General features: G+C 37.6%; 1 protein-coding gene across 1 annotated transcript in view; it reads right to left on the reverse strand.

The window, feature by feature from the left end:
* LOC311280243 (somatostatin receptor 3) overlaps positions 1-17,262 on the reverse strand; it is a 30,288-nt gene extending 13,026 nt beyond the window's left edge. Inside the window, exon 1 of the mRNA XM_084392237.1 lies at positions 16,701-17,262. The gene's annotated coding sequence lies outside the window, so the exon portion shown is untranslated. The remainder of the gene's footprint in view (positions 1-16,700) is intronic.
* Positions 17,263-17,468: the final 206 nt, after the last annotated feature.

The following is a 17,468-nucleotide window of genomic DNA, read 5'->3' on the forward strand; positions in this document are numbered from 1 at the left end:
ATCAATACAATAACATCAAATGCTCAGAGATAAAGAGTAAAAGATGTACAGTACCTGACTCAAGAAATACATAATGCATTATGGGCCGATCTCATTACAAATCGCCCTGAGCCTGTTGTTGCATTTCTTTAAATACCAGACCAAGACAGAAACTTCTTGGTACTTTGTACCAGTCGCACTGAGACATTCCAAATGATACCAAACATGTATAGTGTTGTATGATAATTGTTCCTATTAAACCATATAGATTTTTGGGTGAATTTCAGATCTCAGCATGAGAGAGAGAAGGAACGGTGGAATGGGGGGGGGGGGGTCAAGGGAAAGTGATGTAGATTAGGATGATGCTTAGGTGAGACTTGTGTCTCGAATGGTGATGCTACTTTCACAAGAGAGAGTTCAAATGTTAAAGTCTTCTAAGGGAGTGGTTGTTCCTCAACCAGACTGCCCGGCATTTTCTAACTTCTCAAGTCTTACAGTAGCAAAAATGGTTTACTGCACTTTGTTATTCTTATTTATTTACCTATAGCAGCTAATGAATCGGAAGTCTCACACATTCACAAAAAATAGCTTCCATGTTGCAAAATAAAGTGGAAACACCTGTCATTTTATTTGAACAAAATGTAATTATTTACTTAATTGTTGAAGACTAGGCTATGTATTATGCATGCAACACCAATTGAAGAAATAAGCTAATGCAATGTCTAAAATGTTAATTTAAAAACCCTCTTACTTCATGCTGTCTTCTTGATTAAAAATAATGGTTACACTTTATTTTAAGGTGTCCATGTTACAGTGTATCTCTCTACAGTGAAAAACAGGACTGCTGAAAAAAGTCTGATAAATATTACTAAAGATCGCCTATGAATGTTTTATAAACATCTGCTATGTGGTGTCACCTTTGTGTCCCTGTGCAATACGTTCTGTTTGAAATATTCTTCTCAATCTCCATAGTGTTCCCATCAGCTAATCAGATCACTGGCCCTTGCTGCGCATATCAGCCATAAATCTGCTCTCTGGTGAAGTTTCCCAGATTCAATCACATAAGAGTATTTAGTTGTACACATTCGTCTCATAGATGAAACATGTTAAGATGTTTGAGCCCTAGAACTGCAATTATAAACCTAAGATGAAGAGGATGATTTTACTTGTGTTAAATGTCAGACCATGCGCTCTCTGTTTCTTTTCTCTGTGTCAAGGGACAATACATAGGTAATTAGTGTTTTCATTCCGTCTTGTGTGCATTACTTATTAAAAAAAATTGCACACTCAAAGAGACCATTCTAATGCTATTTAGACTGCTGATGACATGATATGTTAAAATACTCAGTGTAACTGGGTTCTGGCATTGTTATTGCACAGATGCATGCAAATCTACACTGTGTGTGTCATCACCACAGGCATGATTTTATTCATATTAAAGTAGATCACATAACACTTGTTGAAGGGTTGCAGCACATTTACAGCTAAAGTCTGTGTTTGTGCTGATGAGCAGCAGGAGCCTTCCATCTGGGAACTATCTAGCCAGGAGGCCTTGAATTGTTAATACATTCATGATCCAGTATGACCCAAAAATTCAAATTCTGTCATCATTTACTCACCTTACTAGACTCGACTTTACTCAACTAGAGACTGTCTGCCTTGCTGCTGGTTTGCGTCTGTAAGCTCCATATAGCTTTCTGTTTTGAATCTCTTTTCACTATCATTCCTTGTTGTTTATATTGCTAAATATAACCTACTCATCAACATATATTAGATATTGACTAATATTGCCTATCACATTAATCTGACATCGCTAGCTTTTATCTAATCGTTGCTCTGGCCCACTTCCTGTTCGCCGAAGTGAGGAGATAGACTGTCCTCACTCAATGGCTGGCTGTCTAAGTGGTGTCCGCAAAATAAGATAGGGTTCATAGACAATTGGAAAAGTTTTTGGGGCAGACTTGACGTGTTGAAAATAGATGGTATTCATCCCTCCTGGGATGGTGCCGCTCTTCTCTCTAGTAATATGGCACATAGTCTTAGAGCTCAAACATGAATTGGGGCTCAGGTCAGGAAGCAGACAGACTGGCTAAACCGACCGTCTGCTAGCTGTCTCACGTCACCAAGGTCAGATAAATCCCATCACATAGAGACTCTTTCACCTACATATCATCATATAGAGACTGTGTCTGTTCCCCGAATTAGGAAAATACAAAAAACTCCCAAACCCATTTAAGGGTAAAAATGTATTTGATGTTCAACAAATAGAAAATAGATATAATACAGATGAACAAATTATAAAGCTTGGGTTGCTAAATATTCGATCCCTTACTTCAAAAGCACTTATTGTTAATGATATGATTACAGATTATAAGATGTGTTGTGTCTGACAGAAACCTGGCTAAAACCAGACAATTACGTTACTTTAAATGAGTCCACGCCCCAAGATTACTGTTATAAAACGAGCCTCGAGGTAAAACTAGGTCGTTTTCCTAACCACGTGGTCACGATGGTCACCGTTTCAGCTCTTTTAATGAGCGTGGCGTGCACTGGAGGAGAAGGGCTTGAGCGGTGCGTCCCGTGAGCCCTGTGCGAGTCCTGATGTGCAGCCAGCTATCTTAATTTACTTTATTTTGGGTTACAGTTTAGTTGATTTGATTCTTCTATCTGTTGCCTGCTGTTGCCGGTGGTACGCGAGTCGTGCAGTTATACTAATAAACAGTTTAAACTGCCTTTTTTGTCTCGCGTATCCTTTTATGTTGCTTACCCCCTCCCTTAACAAGCATCTGAAAAGAGGGGTTCGTAACACATGGAATTCTGCAGCAGAGCGATGACATCTCAGATCATTATATAGTCTTGTGTATACTCCATTTAGCCAAGGTTGCAAAGCCAACTCTGTGTTACAAATATGTTAGAACTATCACTTCTGCCACTAAAGATTGCTTTATTAATAATATTACTGATCAGTTACACGACTATCTTAAGAACACGACTGAGTGCGTTGTTGTGTTTGGAGCTCCGTCGAATTAATTCAGAAACCTTGTTTTTCTTCTTTACACTCTTTTACAAACGAACTTTTTCATTTTTATAGCGTGTGAACATATCTGGAATACTATTCTCCTTAAAAAACAATCGGATTGCTCTGATATCGCTACATATATCCAACCTTTCGAACTTCCGCTACTAGCCTTAGCCCGCTAGCATTACACGCGTGGTCGCGCCTATCGATCGACTTATTTACACCCGTATCACTGAAAGCTATAATTCGCCATTATAGCACATCTGCTATAATGGCGAATATAACGGATGTGTGTCTAACGTTACCTTTGAGTGCAGGTGAGGACACCTTCGAGCTGCATTCTGTGCAGTTAGAGCTGGAATCCGTGGAGAAGCAGATCCGCGACCTACTAGAGAGACAGGCCGAGCTACGAGATCGATGTTTCGCGCTTGAAACATCACGCGCCGATGCTCAAAAGTCAGTGGTTAGTAACCTTTTGACTCCGACCTCGTCTACTCCATGTGTTTCTCTGCCCAGGATGCGATCATCCCTGGTTTCATTCACTCCGGCACCGACACAACAACATGGACCCTGGATGATTCCACTGCGGAAGACGCGGGCCAGGACCAGAGCTAGGACCTCTCCGCCCCTCCCGGCCTTCGAGATCTCCACCCAGAACCGCTTCTCCCCTCTACGCGAGACGGAATGCGACGCTGTGATCATCGGCAGTTCCATCGTCCGGCATGTCCGTGCTACCATAGGTAAAGGTAAGGTTCGCACTCACTGCTTTCCTGGTGCTCGTGTTCTCGATGTCGCTGCACAGGTTCCCGGGATTCTGAACGGTGACGAGCCCGTCGGAGCTGTCGTGCTGCACGCGGGAACGAACGACATCAGGCTACGGCAGTCGGAGGTTCTGAAGAAGGACTACAGGAGCCTGATCGAGACGGTACGCAGCACATCGCCTGAAACAACGATCATCGTGTCTGGACCGCTTCCCACCTACCGACTAGGACACGAAAGGTTCAGTAGATTATTTGCTCTAAATGAATGGTTAATGTCATGGTGTAATGAACAGAGACTGCTCTTTGTAAATAATTGGAATCTTTTCTGGGAGCGACCTAGGCTCTTCCGTGCTGATGGCCTTCACCCCAGCAGAATCGGAGCGGCTATTCTGTCGGACAACATCTCCAAGACGCTACACACCATATGACTAGTAAGTCAAAGTCCAAATCACACTCTTTGCTGTCCAAACTTAATTGATATAAGTACCAATGTAGAACATTATATTGAAACTGTGTCTATTCCTCGTTTAGTGAGATCAAATAATAAATCTACTGCAGGATCTAAGAAAAATCTAATTGTGATTAAACCAGAAAATCTCAATATTAGTGAACAAAAACAATTTATAAAGCTAGGTCTTTTAAACATCAGATCGCTTACACCTAAGGCGGTTATTGTAAATGAAATGGTCACAGATAATAGTTTTGATGTACTTTGCCTTACTGAAACCTGGCTTAAACCAAATGATTATTTCGGTCTTAATGAGTCTACTCCTCCTGGATACTGTTACAAGCATGAGCCCCGTCTGATTGGTCGTGGCGGTGGTGTTGCTATAATCTATAAAGATATTCTTACTGTTACTCAGAAAACAGGTCACAGGTTTAATTCGTTTGAAGTACTTGTGCTACATGTTACTCTCTTAGATGTAAGAAAGAAATCCATATTATCTCTAGCCTTGGCTACCGTATATAGACCGCCTGGGCCTTACGCTGATTTCCTAAAAGAGTTTGCAGACTTTCTCTCAGATCTTTTGGTCAATGTCGATAAAGCATTAATTGTTGGAGATTTTAACATACACGTAGATAATTCAAATGATGCTTTAGGGGCTGCGTTTACAGATTTATTAAACTCCTTTGGGGTCAAGCAAAACGTAACTGGTCCCACTCATCGTCTTAATCATACGCTAGATTTAATTATATCACATGGAGCCGATCCAACCGATATAGATATTATACCGCAAAGTGATGAAGTCACTGACCATTACATGGTCACTTGCATACTACGTACCGCTGAAATTTGTCATGTTGCGCCGCGTTATCGACCAGGCAGAACAATCCTTCCAACCACTATAGATAGATTCTCAAATAGCTTACCTGATCTGTCTCAGCTGCTCAGTGAACCCAAACAAACAGATGAACTAGAGGAAATGACTAGCACTATGAGCACCATTTTCTCTAGTACATTAGACATCGTTGCACCAATTAGATTAAAAAAGGTTAGAGAGAAAACTAAAGCACCATGGTACAACAGTGTTACGCATGTTCTAAAGAGAGAAACTCGTAATTTAGAGCGTAAATGGAAACAAACTAATCTAGAGGTCTTTAGAATCGCATGGAAAGACAGTATGTCACGTTATAAAAAGGCCCTAAAAGCAGCCAGGGCTGAGCATCTCCGCAAACTAATAGAAAACAACCAAAACAATCCAAGGTTTTTATTTAACACCGTCGCTAGACTAACAAATAAACAGACGTTACCGGAGCAAAATATTCTGTCACAGTGTAGTAGTAATGATTTTATGAATTTCTTCACTGAGAAAATAGAAAGCATCAGAAACACAATTGTAAATGTACAATCTTTAATGGTGTCTTATGATTCAGCCTCAATTATCACCCCGCAAGAACAATTACAGCGCTTTGCAACTATAGGACAGGAAGAGTTAAATAAACTTATCATTGCATCTAAACCAACAACGTGTTTATTAGATCCAATACCAACTAAACTACTGAAACAAGTGTTACCTGTAGTGGAAGAGCCTCTTCTCAATATTATTAACTCGTCTTTATCCTTAGGTCATGTTCCAAGAATATTCAAGTTGGCAGTTATAAAACCTCTTATTAAGAAACCACAATTAGATCATAATAACCTAGCAAATTACAGACCCATTTCAAATCTTCCATTTATGTCTAAAATACTAGAAAAAGTGGTGTCCGCTCAACTGTGCTCTTTCTTGCAAGAAAATGATATCTATGAAAAGTTTCAGTCAGGATTCAGGCCGCACCATAGCACTGAAACTGCGCTTGTTAAAATTACAAATGATTTACTTCTAGCTTCTGACCAAGGCTGTATCTCAATACTAGTTTTACTTGATCTTAGTGCTGCGTTCGATACTATAGATCACACAATACTCTTAGACCGACTACAAAACTACACTGGTGTTCAGGGACAGGCATTAAACTGGTTTAGATCGTACTTATCAGACCGTTACCATTTTGTCTGCGTAAATGGGGAAAAATCGAAGATAACGTCAGTAAACTACGGTGTACCGCAAGGATCTGTGTTAGGCCCTCTGCTATTCTCAATATATATGCTGCCACTTGGTAATATTATAAGAAAACATGGAATTAATTTCCACTGTTATGCTGATGACACTCAATTATATATTTCATCACGACCAGATGAAAACGCTAAATTATCTAAATTAACAGAGTGTGTTAAAGATATAAAATACTGGATGACATGTAATTTTCTGCTATTAAATTCAGATAAAACGGAGGTATTACTTATTAGTCCAAAAAACTGCCCACAAAACCTCTTACAATACAACTTTAATTTAGAAGGGTGTCCTGTTACTTTATCCTCTACAGTAAAAGACCTGGGTGTTATATTAGACCGCAACTTGTCTTTTGAAAATCATATTTCATATGTTACAAGAACAGCCTTTTTCCACCTTAGAAACATTGCTAAGCTACGTAACATGCTATCTGTTTCTGATGCAGAAAAGTTAGTTCATGCATTCATGACCTCGAGACTAGATTACTGTAATGCTTTATTAGCTGGTTGTCCTGCATCCTCAATAAACAAGCTACAGTTAGTCCAAAATGCCGCCGCTAGAGTTCTTACTAGATCAAGAAAATACGATCATATAACACCAATTCTGTCGTCTCTACATTGGTTACCTATAAAGTTCCGTATCAATTACAAAGTATTGCTACTGACCTATAAAGCCCTAAATGGTTTAGCTCCCGTGTATTTAACGGAACTTCTATCGCCCTACAATCCATCGCGCTGTTTAAGATCACTAAATTCGAGGCTTCTGGTCATTCCTAGGATATCTAAGTCCACTAAAGGAGGGAGAGCTTTTTCACATTTAGCTCCTAAACTGTGGAATGGCCTTCCTGATATTGTTCGAGGCTCAGACTCGCTGTCCCAGTTTAAAACTAGATTAAAGACGCATCTCTTCAGCCAGGCATTCACATAATACTTACATTTTATACTACAGTTGAGACGACTCGACGCGGGCGATGTTTATGCCCTAAATCAATACATGATTAACTAACTGTATTTCTCTATGTACATTTCTGAAATGCACTTTCTGTAAAGCTGCTTTGAAACAATATGTATTGTGAAAAGCGCTATACAAATAAATTTGAATTGAATTGAATTGAAAAAAGTTACATCTCCTCAGGATCCCAGATAGCTTAGAAGAACTCAATATTGCGACAGAAACTTTTGACTCTCTCTTTTCCAGCACTTTAGACACAGTTGCTCCTTTGCACTTAAAGAAGATTAAAGAAAATAGTCCAACACCATAGTACAACAAGCACACTCAGGCCCTTAAGAGAGCAGCCAGAAAAATGGAGCGCAACTGGAAGAAAACAAAACTAGACCTTTTTCGAATTTCATGGAGAGAGAGCACGATTGCGTAGAGAAAAGCCTTAAAAAACGTCTAGATCTGCTTATTTTTCGACTCTCTTAGAAGAAAACAAACACAACCCTAGGTATTTATTTGATACAGTAGCTAAATTAACAAGAAAAAGCTTGTACTTCTAAAGTTTCCAAAGACCATAGCAGTAATGAATGACTTTGAACTTCTTTACTTTCAAGATTGATAATATTAGAGAGAAAATTATAACTATGCAACCGTCTACAACAGTATCGCATCAGGCAGTGCATTGTAGTGTCCCTGAGGAAAAGTTCCATTCATTCATTGCAATAGGAGAGGAAGAACTGTCTAAACTCGTTAAATCATCTAAATCAACAACATGTATTTTAGACCCTATACAGACTAAGATACTGGAAGAAATGCTTCCAGAGGTCATAGATCCTCTTCTTAATATTATTTATTCATCTTTGTCACTAGGATATGTACCGAAAACTTTTAAACTGGCTATTATTAAACCTCTTGTTAAAAAAACTTGATCCTAGAGAATTAGTCAATTATAGGCCGATCTCAAATCTACCATTTTTGTCAAAGATTCTAGAAAAAGCAGTATCATGACGTTCATGACCTCAAGGCTAGATTATTGTAATGCTCTTATGGGTGGTTGCCCTGCATGCATAATAAACAAACTACAGCTGGTCCAAAACGCAGCAGCTAGAGTTCTAGTTTAACTCTTTTTTAATGGTGTTTTACCAATCAGAGAGATAATATAAGAAAGACAAAACAGTATTTGTTTCAACATATTGACCAAAAAAATACAGATGAAATTTAGCAGAGGTATTTCTTACTCTCTGATTCAACAAAAAGGAGAAAAGAAAAGAAAAAAGAGAAGGATTATAAGTGCTTGCTTCAAAGCATACTATTATATTACAAAATAATACAAGTAAAAATAATATTAATGTAGTATGCATGTACAGTATGGTAGCAATATAAATAAAATACAGCAAAAACTGAAAATATTACCAAAAAAAAAAAAAAACCACACAAAAACAAAAAACAGACTTTACACCTTTTTTCAACAATCACTGCCAGCTGTCAAGAAAATCAAATACAATTTCTTTCCCCCTTTTTTTTTTTATGTACTCTGTTTCTTAAACAAACAGGGACGAGAGAGAGGACAAAAACAGCTAGGGTCAAATGCAAAGGAGTGGTTACGTAAATGGTTATTTATAGGAAAATTATATTTTTTTAAAGTGCAAAAGAAAAGGTTGCCAAATCATATGAAATTGTTCTGTTCTGCCAATCATTGTAAATATTTTTTTTTCTATTTGAATAAACTGCAACAGGTCGTGCATCCAATGAAAGTAGCTGGGTGGAAAAGGATTTTTCCAATTCATCAGTATAAGCCTCTTGGCTTAAACCCTAAAGTATTTGACTGTAAAGATGATAAGGATACCTTTGCGGGATTAAGACCAAATAGTGCCACTAAAGGGCACGGTTCAACATCTAACATGAAAACATTAGAAATTGACTTGAAGATTGATGTCCAGAAAGAGGTCAACGCTGGGCAAAGTCAAAAAGGTATGATAAAGAGTGGCCGGGGCTCGAGTAGGATCGAGATCTGGGATTATTTTAGACAGTTTAGCTTTCGTCCAGTATATTCTGTGTAACAGCTTAAATTGTATTAGTGAGTGACGAGCGCAAATAGAGGTGGTATGAACGCGACAAAGGGCCTTTGACCATTCTTCATCAGTAAAAACATGATTAAGACCTGATTCCCAATTTTGCTTTATTTTAGACATGGTTGAAAAATCTGAGAGAGTAGTAAATGAAAAAATTGTTTTGTAAATATTGGAGACAGCACCTTTAAAGACTTTTATTTCTAAAACTTGATCAATCTCTTGTTTCAGAGGTGCATGAGGAAAGTGAGAGAATTTATTTCTTATGAATTCACGAGTCTGAAGATATCTAAAGAAGTGAGTTTTCGGAAGATTAAATTTGTCTGATAGATATGAAAAAGTTACAAACGTATTATCGTGGAAGAGATCATTAATATTTACAATGCCCCTTCTAAACCATAATGCGAAGGCTCCATCTGAAATGGAAGATAAAAAAGAAGGATTTTTATATAGGAGACAGAACCGACATTTTCTGAAAGCCAAAGTGTTTTCTAAATTGTTGCCAAATTTTTAGGTTATGCAGAACTAAAGGGTTTGAAGAATAGTGGGAAAGTTTTATAGGAATAGAAGAACATAAAGCGTGCAAAGAGACTCTGCTACAAGAGTCGCATTCTATTTGACAAATTCTCCAATGACAAAGACCATAATGTGACTGACTCCAATATAAAATACTATGAATGTTTGCTGCCCAGTGATAAAATAAGAAATAAGGAAGTGCGAATCCACCTAATTTTTTGGGTTGCTGAAGGGATAGTTTCTGTATTCTTACTGGGCCTCCGTTCCAAATAACATCTGAAATCACTCGATCTAGTGACTTAAAGAAAGCTTTTGGTATAAATACTGGAATATTTTGGAATAGAAATAGACATTTTTATGGCATTAATTCTACCTACCAGTGAGAGTGGTAGAGTTTTCCACCTAGCAAGATCCTTTTTTGTTCTCTCCAAAATTGGAATAAAGTTATGTTTGAAGAGAGCTACATGTTTCCGTGTTACTGTAACTCCCAGGTAACGAAAATTATCTGAGGTTGATTTAAATGGAAGAGTTGATGCTAAAAGAGCTCTTGCGGATGTGTTAATTGGGAAAAACTCACTCTTATGCAAGTTTAATTTATAACCTGCATGAGACACTACCAAACTGTCCTAAAATACTCAAAACATGTGGAAGACAAGTTTCTGGATTTGAGATATATAACACTACGTCATCAGCATAGAGGGAAATTTTCTGGTCTTTTCTGGCTCTATGGATGCCAGTGATATTGCAATTAGTACAAAAAGAGATTGCAAGAGGTTCTATAGCTATAGCAAACAGGAGGCAACCCTGTCTTGTCCCACAGTGAAGAGAAAAATATTCAGATCTAATACCATTTGTTTTTACCGACGCCAAAGGGGAAGAATATAGGAGTTTTACCCAGGACACAAATTTATCACCGAACCCAAATTTTTTTTATGTGTAAAATAAATAGTCGCAGCAGCTAACTAGAGTTCTTACTAGAACCAGGAAGTATGACCATATTAGCCCGGTTCTGTCAACACTGCATTGGCTCCCTATTAAACATTGTATACATTTTTTAATATTGCTGATTACTTACAAAGTACTAAATGGTTTAGCTCCCCAGTACTTGAGCGAGCTCTTAACGCATTATAGTCCTTCACGTCTATTGCGATCTCAAATTCTGGCCAGTTGATAATCTCTAGAATATCAAAATCGACTGCTGGCACCTAAGTTTAGCACCTAAACTCTGGAACAGTCTTCCTAACATTGTCCGGGAAGCAGACACACTCTGTCAGTTTAAATCTAGACTAAAAACACATCTCTTTAACCTGGCATACACATAGAAAATTATACATTCCTATTATTCAAATCAGTTAAATGATTATTAGGCTGCATAAATTAGGTCAGCCAGAACCGGGAACACTTCCTATAACCTCCCGATGTACTCGTTACATCATAAGAAGAATGGCATCTACGCTAATATTAGTCTTTCTGCTTATTCCGAGGTTTACTGTAATCAGCTAGATCCGGGCCGTACCCAGATCAGATGGTGGACCTGCGTCTAGACACGACCACAGCGCATCCCTGAAGTATCAGTAGAGGTTGTGTCAACTAGACTCTCCCCTGTGAAGGCCTCATCGACACGACAGCCATCGGCATTGATCCTCAACAACCCGTCTCCATACCGGTGTGATGACTCCGATCTTCAACCAGATGGAACTGGATAATATTCTGATTGTTCCAATCCAATCTGCCTTCTGACCTATAATGCTGCCTGAATCATAATCATACACTGTTGGTTCGTTAGCCAGAGGAGAACTGGCCCCCAGAGTGAGCCTGGGTTCTCCCAAGTTTTTTTTCTCCATTCTACCACCTGATGGAGTTTTGATTCCTTGCCACGGTCGCCTTTTTCGTCTTTGTCGCCTTTTTCACCTTTGTTGCCATGGGCTTTTGGCTTGCTTAGTTGGGGACATTAAATGTAACATTTAATTTAATATTCAAAAATAATATTGATCTGCCTGCATTGACGCCATTATATGAGAACTGAACTGAGCTGGACGATGACATCACGGTTTTCTCCAGAGCGACTATATGTATAAATTAACTAACTAAATAACTTTTTTATAACAAAAATGAAACATCACTGACCTTACTTAAGCTGGACTGTGATGCTATTTTCTTCTGGAAACAGACTGTGTTGCATTATTTTCCTGTTATCTCTGCTTTGAAACAATCTGTATTGTAAAAAGCGCTATATAAATAAATGTGACTTGACCTGACTTGACTTGACCTTCATGTGATTTACTTGTTTTTCTTTAAGGATTCTTTTTTTTTTACAGACTTTTATTGATTATCTACTTTTTATTATATAAGCAGAGCATTGTGAACAAAAACATGTCACTGTTTGTGTGTCATACAAGATTTTCGAAAAAGTCAGTCAGTCTCGTTAGTCATTCAGGTTTAGAATGACATGAGGGTGAGTAAATTAGGACATAATTTTCATTTTTGAGTGAACTAACCCTTTTAGTGAAAACACCATGCAGTGTTACTATACTTTTTGGACAATGGATTTCTAGGATTTTTCCAGTTATTCGAATTGTCTAGAAATGGATTTTAAAATTAGGCTATTTTAAAAAGACTCAAACAGAGCAATTACTAGCGAATAAAAAATTAGCATGTTATTGAATATTGGGTAAGACTAATAAGGTTCATTAGTTAACTACATTAGTTAACATGAACTAAGAATGAACAATACTTCATCAACATTTATTAATCTTAGTTAATATTAATTTCAGCATTTACTAATACATTATTAAAACCAAAGATTGAATTTGTTAACATTAGTTAATGCACTGTGAACTAAAATGAACAAACAATGAACAATTGTATTTGTATTAACTAATGTTAACAAAGATTAATAAATACTGTAACAAAAGTTTTGTTCATTGTTCGTTCATTTTAGTTAATACATTAACTAATGTTAACTAATGAACCTTATTGTAAGGTGTTACCGAATATTGTGATGTTAATGTATTTGGTTTTGGTGGACTAGATCTACTACACTGCTGCTTGATGATTGCTGCTGCAGCAGAGCAAGTATGGACTTGCTACTGCTAACATATACACAGACATGCTGTTGCGAGCAAGTAAGATATGCTGTTGCTGCTGCATAAAAAGACATAATAAATCCCTTAGCAGATCTAGCTGGGGGGTTTCTGAGGAACTATAGCAGCTTTTCCACCATCGGGCCAAACAATTCTGTTTGCTTAACCATTCCATTCCGTGCTAATCTGGCCCTTCCGGTACGCATATGGTTTCATGTTCCACTTTGGGGCCGATTACAAATCTCTTTGGAATGTAATACAAATGTGTAATTCATTGACTTGGTAACGCAAGAGTTTACAGACACTATGAGATGTCAATAGCGACCACGTTATGGAGGATGATCAGATGGTTCTTTTAATTTCATTAATAATTTGTGTTTACATTGCTCAAAGACTATTTAAATGTTGAGCAAGCAATCTCATTGGCTGCAAGATCAGAAGAGGCCAATCAGCTTGTGCCATGTAGTAATGATGTGATTGCTTGCAGATTGAATTTAAAGGACCTATCAGCCTGTGCCCTCTAGAGTTTCATGACTGAACTAGATATTTTTTAAATTCCTACCCCAAAGCTGTGGTAACTGATTGTTAGCAGTCCTAAGAGAGATTACTTCACTCCCTGTAGGCTGGTTCAGTCAGATCTTATGGGCCACACATTCACTGTTCACGCCTGCCAGACTGTTTCTAAACTTGTCTCTCAAAGATTTGCAATCTCCACACAGAGCTCAGTAGCACCAACAAACAACACACTTATCTCCCCTGAAATGCTGCAGACCTAAAACACTAAAGACTGCAAAAGTCACACAGACCTCCTCAAACAAAAATTACTCCATATCACCAGATCAAATCCACCTGCTTGCTTTGGCACCCTAAGCTGATCTGATTAGTTCCACCCTGGATAGCATCAGATATCTTGAACCTATCTGAAACAATTTCAGCCTTGAAGACATAGAAAGACATTCAATCACCTGGGCACAGTTGTGTTAACGTCAAGAGCTGATGTCCTTGCGTCATTTTTACCTCATCGAAGTATAAGCAAATCTTTGAATATCAGCCCTGCATTTAATCAGCCTCTCACAATTCAAAAGGAATGATGAACTTTGCCCACTGTCAGAAAATAGGAGATTAAGGTTGCATACCAGTACGCTAGAGAACGAAAAAGAGACAGAGAGACAAAAAGAAAGAGAAATTCATCATGTATGAAAGCAGCCATTTGATCCATGCATCACTACAGCACTGATCTGAATGTACTTTATGTTACTCTTTGCTAGGGCCGCCAATCAATTAAAATCTTTAACCGAGTTAATTTAATTTATAATATATATTTATTTTAATATTTATATGTAAGATAAAACTTTTGCCAGATTAAAGCATTGAATAGGCTTTACAGGTCAATATATTATTTGTTTTATTTCCATATCAATGAACATAAGCCTGTCCCTGGCCTATAGTAAGTTTAGATTGCTATGATGGTAGGAAAATCCCTCATTATGGGTCAGGGAGTATCATTAATGTTTCTATGCAGTTTTTAAAGTATAACTGATTAAGAGCTAAATTAACATGTTTTTCACACTTTGGAAGCACATCTTAAAAAAAAAATCTCTGCCAGCAGAAAAATAAGTGGTAGATGTTTAGTGTGCTGTATTAACTTTCTATATGATAGATGGTAGTGTGTGCTGCATGTGGGTGGAACAGTTGGAGCAGTGTTAGGATGGAGAGAAGCATGTGATGAGACAATGCAGCCCTACTGTTACTCACACAGTAACACTCTCACTGAGAAAAGTTGAAAGGCTACTGACAGAGGCTCTGACATGTTCTGTGGGTAAAAATAAAACATAACACACTTAACACACTCGATGCACCCAGACATGTTTGTGAGAGTCAGCGGATCACAATGGATTACATCAGACTATGCCACATACAACAGTGCAAGAATGTGCAAATCTCCTGGTATTATAGAAACATGTTAAAAATGTATGCTCCACAGACTTGTGGAATGAACAGGTATCCCCAGAGAACATTTGATTTAAAGAGACTGGCTGTCAGCTAAAGAGGAACGGGACTAGGAGCTGTTATATATAATTAGGTAGTGGACGGGGCACATATTTATCACTCCCGCCCTTCCACTCTCACTCTGTCTCTCTCTCCCCCCATTATTTTATTATTATTTTTCAATCAGTCTCTCTCTGTTTTATTCATGTAGAAGACAGACTACGGATATATACCTGCTTGGCGGCCAGGCAAAACCACAAAATGACATCTTTATCCACAACTAACTAATTAACAGGACAGAAGACTATACAAAAATACACATTCATTTAAGTAGCAATAAACATTTGCAATGGAATTATCAGTCTGTGAAAGATCATGGTCAAGATGTTCTCAAATGGCTTCATGTAAGCAGAGCCAGCTAGTTCACCAGTTACATTATGCAGGCTGTTAAAACTGACACATCTTGAATGAGAATCGAACAGACTGGTTCTCTTGGCTCACTGGCTAGTATGCCTGCCTTTCTTAGCAGGCTTCTTCTGTGAACATAGACATGAGTTGCATTTTCTCCTAGAGCAAAAGGTGCGATTTACTTTGCTTACACTCAGTGGGTTTTTGAGTCCGGGCTTCTGTTACTCTATTAGTAATGCAGCTCAATGCAAGACTCAACCTCATATGTATTCTCATATTCATTGGGGGACCAAATGTATAGGAATTTAAGGATATGGTTCCACGAATATGGTTGTCATATTACTTTAAGCAATTTTAAGCAATTAATTTTTTCACAAATTGTTGTATTGTCTGGACTCATCAAGCTAAACCATATTACTGTAGTGAAAAAAAAAAAGATTAAACAAATGTTTTTATCAATTAGCAAATACAAGTTTATCAATTACTACAAACCAAATGTTGCTAAATCAGATACTAAGGGAAAGCTTATTTACACAAAATTTGCAACCTTGTTATTCTTTTTATTCAAATTTTGCTGTTCATTTAATGCTTTTGCAAGAATGTCAAAAATCACAAAAATAAGGGTTTAAAACTGTATTTAGACATATTGATAACTCCATAGAAAGTGAATAGAACATTGTAAACAGATTTGTACTAATCATTTATTGAGAAAACGTAATAGATAGATAGATAGATAGATAGATAGATAGATAGATAGATAGATAGATAGATAGATAGATAGATAGATAGATAGATAGATAGATAGATAGATAGATAGATGTGGAAAGGGTACAAATAATATAATGCGTTTCTAAATAGACTACTAATTGCATACCGAATTTATAGGTCATGAAAACATCTGAATAAGCAAAACTGGATAAAGAATTAGCATGTTTTTCACACCATGAAGGAGCAATGATCATGTCACTGAAATCCCTTGCACATTAAAAAAAACAGTATGAATATTTACAAAGTATTTGCATAGCCCAAAATCATCATTGCCCACAAGGCAGTTGCTACAATATGAATCGAAGACTTTGCTAAGATGTTACCAAGTAACATTAACGCTCTAATAACACGAAGTAATTACTGTAAATAGCACCTGCGCTTCACCTGTCTTTCTAATATCCCTTTCACACTGACTGGGAGAACAACGGTGTTTACTGCAGCACGAATGAGCCCTGAAGTAGCCTAGAATCTATCACACAGCACTTATCTACATTAGCCTGATATTTATTACAAAGTATTATTTTAAATCATTTTAAATGGGATGAAAACCCATAACTCTTTATATACCGACCAAAAATTATGAACAAATCCCCAAAATTGCTCTTTGCAAAGTTTCCTACCTTAAAACAAGATTTGTCGGCCAACTTGGTCCTTACAATTGGTTATATGACAAACTGATGACTCTTCGTGGAGATATTTTTCAACTTAATTCACAGGTTAAATCGTTTTTCCTGGACAAGCTGTTGGTTGCGCACTCCGGAGATGCCGCAGGAAAAGCGCGTGGTGGCTTGACTCGGCGAGCGAGCGAGCGAGAGAGAAAAAACTCATATGTGGAGTCCTGAACAATACTCAATGCTCCATCACTCCTCTGTAACCAGGTAACGGCTCTTCCGCAAGCACACGCAAAAGGTAGGCGTTGATATAAATCACTCCGGTACCCGTCAGCTTGTGTGTGTGTGTGTGTGTGTGCGTGCGTGTGAGGTTTGTTCGTTTTTGGTTTTAAACTACAAGTGTTGTTCGCGTGTTGTCGGCGTGTTCGCAAAAAAAAAAAAAAAAAAAAAAAAAAAAAATCGTTAGGGTACAATTACTGCTGGACAGATTATTTCCGAATAATGATCCCAAATGAGAATACGCCTCATTTGTTCGCTTCAGGGAAGGGCACATTGGCTGTTGATATTTAGTTTGATAGACCAATATGACATCATAATGTAAACTTTTGAGTAGCCTTCTAATGAGCACGTTTACATGCAAATCATTTTCCATGTTTTGAATTCGATTTACATGTACATTACACAAAATCTGTCAAAAATAAACCCATTAAAACAGATTGCCATTTCAGATAAAGCAAAAATAAAGCCTTTTTTTGTATAATTTTTTGGGACATTAAC

The sequence above is a fragment of the Rutilus rutilus genome (assembly GCF_951802725.1).
Source record: "Rutilus rutilus genome assembly, chromosome: 1".
Taxonomy (NCBI): Eukaryota; Metazoa; Chordata; class Actinopteri; order Cypriniformes; family Leuciscidae; genus Rutilus; species Rutilus rutilus.